The 5,037-nt window shown below is 37.8% G+C and overlaps 1 non-coding gene across 1 annotated transcript; it reads left to right on the top strand.

Moving 5' to 3' along the window:
• Positions 1–4,375: 4,375 nt before the first annotated feature.
• On the top strand, positions 4,376–4,482 carry LOC115715371 (small nucleolar RNA R71). The gene has a single exon (XR_004011246.1). It is a non-coding gene; the product is annotated as a small nucleolar RNA R71 (small nucleolar RNA).
• The last annotated feature ends 555 nt before the right edge of the window (positions 4,483–5,037 follow it).

Below are 5,037 nucleotides of genomic sequence, written 5' to 3'. Positions count from 1 at the left end.
TGTTAACTCTAATCGTAATTGATTAATTTAGATGTTAACTCTAATCGTGTTTGTTTTCCTTCAAATTCTAGTCAAATTATTGTAAGACACTAACTCTTAACAATTTTTTGGGCAGGCACATCTGGGAGAGCATCAACGGTTTGAGAAAATTTTTCAAGTTTTACGACCCTGAGCTTCTCGCAGTGAATGGTAAAAATAATGAAGAAAAGAGTCAGTCTTTTGACAATACGGCTGTTGCGAAAATTATGATCACTACGCAAGTATACGCAATCAAGTAGTAAACTCACACAGATGAGGTCGAACCACAGGGAATTGGACTAATTACTACTAAATTATACTATTGATTCTATCTGGTAAAAGAATACTTTTATGAATTAAATAAGACAATTCAGAAAATTACAAATAACAAAGGAAGATTAATCAAGATAAGAAAATAGGGAGACGAATCTTGTTGTTAAGTTACCAATGTTAATGTCTAAATGCTATCCTTCTCTTGAAGTGAATGACAGATTATGAATTAACCTAGCTCTTTTCAGATCTTCTAGGTTCTAAATCTCATGCTCTCTAATTAATCTCTTAATTAAACTAACATGAAATCAGCATTAAGCAATAATCTAAATGTCACAAAGGCTATGTAAATACTTTCGTTTCACATCAAAACCTAGACTATCCAATTTTAGCATTCTCAATTCTCACTTTTCAGATTTCGAACTGAGATCATAAAACATGTAAAAGGTGATCAATCTTGCACATAAAAATTAAACACAAATATGAATAGTATTCACAATCAAGATGGAGGAATGGCAATTAATCATTAACTAGGAAAACCTTAAACAACATTCATCATTCTCCCTAAATAGGAGTTTAGTTCAAAACATCCATAATCAAATCCATAATTAACATTGAAATAGAAAAGAACATAGAAAAATTAAAGAGAAGAGAAAGAACTAGTTGAAGCAATTGATCCGGGTCGCCACAAGCCGCTCTTCTAGCCTCCTCCTTTGTTTCTAGGGCTCCAATTCTGAATAATCCCTAATTTTCACGAACCCTCACTATTTAAACCAATTCTCATCTTTAAAATTCGTGAAATTACGAAACTGCCCAAAAATCCCGTCACTATTGCCAGTCGCGACGGGGTTAAGCAACTTTGTCTCGAACTTCTCTCTGCCAATCCCCGTCGCGACAGGGATATTGTCCCGTCGCGACGGGATTTGGCAGCAACATATTTTTTTGGTTTTTCTTCTCAATTCTATCACCACTTGTCCTCAATTCTTGTAAATACTTTCTTTAAACACCCGGGGACCTGACACAAAAGAATCAAGCGTAAAATAGTCCTAAAACTAGAAACAAAGAGTGAAAACTAACCGAAAATACGTCCCGAAACTTAGACTAATTTTAGCCTAACAAATTCCCCCAAACTAGATTCTTACTCGCCCTCAAGTAAGATAAATACTAACTACACTATCAGATAATCACTACGCTGCTGACTCATGCTCTACTTACTTCCTTGTATAAACTAGAATTTCGATCCTACTAACTCTAACAATTAACTCGAATGCTCAATTAATAACACTATGTACAACTGCAAAAATTTATTCAAATGTGAAACATTGTTATAAAAGCTTTACTCTTTCCAACAGTTCCACAGCCCGATAACTCATAAGCTTGCATGCTTACCTTTCTCCACTAATGTTGATAGTATTCTTTGGAATCATTAGGTCTTTTCAAGGCTTAGGTAATATGGCTCAGATATTCAGGGATAGGCTAAAGACAATTTTGGCTCAAGATATCATAAGCACACAAACAGAACCCACAAGCTTCTTACTTTTCTTTTTTTTCTAAGATCCCATAATATTCCCAAATTTACCAAGATTGATAGAAGACGTCTCTATTATTTTTCAACATCACTGAAAATTTTTTTTTCACACATATTTTTACTTTTTATTGTGTTTTTTTTTCATCATATTTCATTTTTTTTTTCAGTGACATTGAATTACACAATTTTTTTTCTTCTCAATCTTACAAGTTTTTCTCACTCTCACTATTTCCTCACACTAAATGTTTCTCCTCCCCCAAACTAATTATGTAGCTTATGATATCATGGATAACATGGTGAAGAAAAAAAACTAATAGTGTGGTTGCAATTTTTCAAATCGATGGGTGAAAAACATAACAGGTTTAGGCTCAAAAGGTTAACTAGGGATACACATTATTACGGTAGGCTTGAAAGGCTCAAACTATCCAACAAATGCCTAAGTCATATTCCAATTGAACACAATCAAGGATTTCGTCTCAAAAGAATAAACATGCAAGTTCTAAGCTATCCTGTCAATCTTACCACAAACCATAGTAAAACAATTATAACAATTTTCACAAATTGAATATTTGCAGATAAACACAGGTTCCTAAGCATCCAAACTAATCCAAAGAGTTAACAGAATCAAGCACACAGTTATTTTACAATTTCAGATCACATCACACTAATCAGCAGTATACAATTATCGTCAAGCTTATTGCCATTCCTTAACTAAAATAAAAAAACTAAAACAGATAATTAAAATGCAGAAATTAAAGTGCAGAATTTAAAAATTTTAAGTCTCTCCCCCCAAACTAAATATGACATTGTCCCCAATGTGCTATTATACTCAAGGTGAGAAGGACTTACCTGAACCCCCATCAGAAGGGGTTGGGCGGACCCTTTTCATCCAAAAGAGCCCTCGTACTAAATGAAGAAAATTTACCACCAATCGTGTTGATTTCAGAGTTTCGCACAAGAGTAAGCTCACCTTCAGAACTACCACAAATCAATCTTTTCCAATGACGCTGAATCGTTCGAAGTCGCTCTTTAGGCTTTGCTTTCTTCTTATCAGCTTTAACAAAAGAACCCTTCACCATCTCAATCTTGCAACAGGTAGGAATGTCGGTTGGGGCAAAAACATTAAAATTGACCTCTTCATCTTGCACTCTCAACTTTAACTCTCCCTTTTGAACATCTATTAATGCTCGGCCCGTGGCTAAGAATGGTCTTCCCAAAATAATGGGAATAGTTGAATCTTCCTCCATATCAAGAATTAGGAAATCAGCAGGGAAGATAAACTTACCAACCTTCACCAGTACATCTTCAATTATCCCACGAGGATGAGTCAAAGAACGATCCGCTAGTTGTAAAGTCACTGTTGTGGGCTTTGCTTTTCCCAATCCTAGCCTTTTGAAGACAGACAAGGGCATTAGATTAATGCTTGCTCCCAGATCACATAGAGCTTTAGTTTCCACCGAACCCCCTATAGAGCATGGAATATTGAAACTACCCGGATCTTTAAGCTTGGGCGGTAGTTTCTTTTGCAAAATGGCGCTACACTCCTCAGTTAATGCCACTGTTTCATAGTCCTCCAATTTTCTCTTCTTAGACAATATCTCCTTCATGAACTTCACATAACAGGGCATTTGTTCCAAGGCTTCAGCAAAAGAAATGTTGATGTGTAGTCTTTTAAAGACCTCTAGAAATTTTGTGAACTGCTTGTCTAGATTGGTCTTTCGGAGTCTCTGAGGATAGGGTATTTTCACATGATGATCAATACTGATTGGTGGAGACTGCTGTGGTGGTGCTGGACTATCAGTAATCTTCTTATCTGATGATGCTTGAGTTGGTGTTGTTTGAACTTTAATCTCTTCATCCACTGGTTGTATCATCTCAGGCCCATCATATTTCTTTCCACTCCTTAAGGAAATTGCTTTACATTGCTCTTTTCCTTTTGCATCATTAGTGCTAGGCGAATTTCCTTGAGCTTGTTTTTCCACTTGAGTAGCCAATTGTTCCATTTGAGTTTCTAGAGTTTTAATAGAGGCTCTAGTTTCCATCATGAATTGGAGCAATAAATCAGCTTGGATAGTGGAGCCTCCACTAGAACTTTGTTGTCGCAGCTGTTGTTGGTTTTGTTGGGGCTGATTTCTCTGCTGGTAGAACCCCTGTTGGTTGTGCCCATAATTATTGTTTTGGGAATAGTTTCCAATGGCTTTTGCTTGATCCATTGGCAAATCACCCACATCTGCCTGACACTCAGAAAAGTGATGGGGACCTCCACATATCTCACAAACCACTTGAGCTTGTTTGGCTTGCACTGCGATCAGCTTTGTTAGGGCCTCAACCTGAGCTGTCAGCTTTGTAATGGCATCCACCTCTAGCACACCAGCTACCTTCTTAGTTTGACTCCTTTCAGTTGGCCACTGCTGATTGTTTAGAGCCATCTCCTCCAATAGATCATAAGCCTCATTAGCACTCTTTCTCATAAAGGCTCCACCAGCTGCTGCATCTATCAGGGTTCTAGTGTTACCAACCAACCCGTTATAGAAATTATGAACCAGCATCCACTTCTCAATACCATGATGAGGACACTTTCTGATTAAGTCCTTGAACCTCTCCCAAGACTCATAGAGAGACTCATTCTCTTGTTGACAGAAATTGTTGATCTCTCCTCGCAGCTTAGCAGACTTTGCTGGGGGAAAGAACTTAGACAAAAATTTAGTTGCTAAGTCTGTCCATGTTGCTATGGAATTTGGTGGCAAGGAGATTAACCAACTCTTGGCTCTTTCTCTAAGTGAGAATGGAAACAGTCTCAAACGAATGGCATCATCACTAACTCCATTGACTTTAAAAGTCTCACAAAGTTCCATGAAGTTCGAGAGATGCAGATTAGGATCTTCAGAAGGGAGGCCACCAAGGCGGGCGAAGGCGCACCATTTGAAGGATGGCAGGTTTAATCTCAAAGTTGTTTGCATCCACTGCCGGTGGCCTGATACATGACTGCACTCCCGTCAGAGTAGGGAGAATGTAATCTCTCAAGCTACGGCCATTAGCTTGATCTTCCACGGCGCCTCCATTATTACCGTTATTACCCCCATTGTTTCCAGCATTATTGTTCACATTGGCAGCCATGATTTCTGATGTTTCAGCAGTTGCTGAAACTCTTTCTTGCCTCTTGTTCTTTCGATTCCTCCTGCAAGTTTTCTCGATTTCAGGATCAACTGGTAATATGACTG

Source organism: Cannabis sativa, chromosome 4 (genome assembly GCF_029168945.1).
Source record: "Cannabis sativa cultivar Pink pepper isolate KNU-18-1 chromosome 4, ASM2916894v1, whole genome shotgun sequence".
NCBI classification, from domain to species: Eukaryota; Viridiplantae; Streptophyta; class Magnoliopsida; order Rosales; family Cannabaceae; genus Cannabis; species Cannabis sativa.
This window is presented reverse-complemented; position numbering and strand designations above follow the sequence as displayed.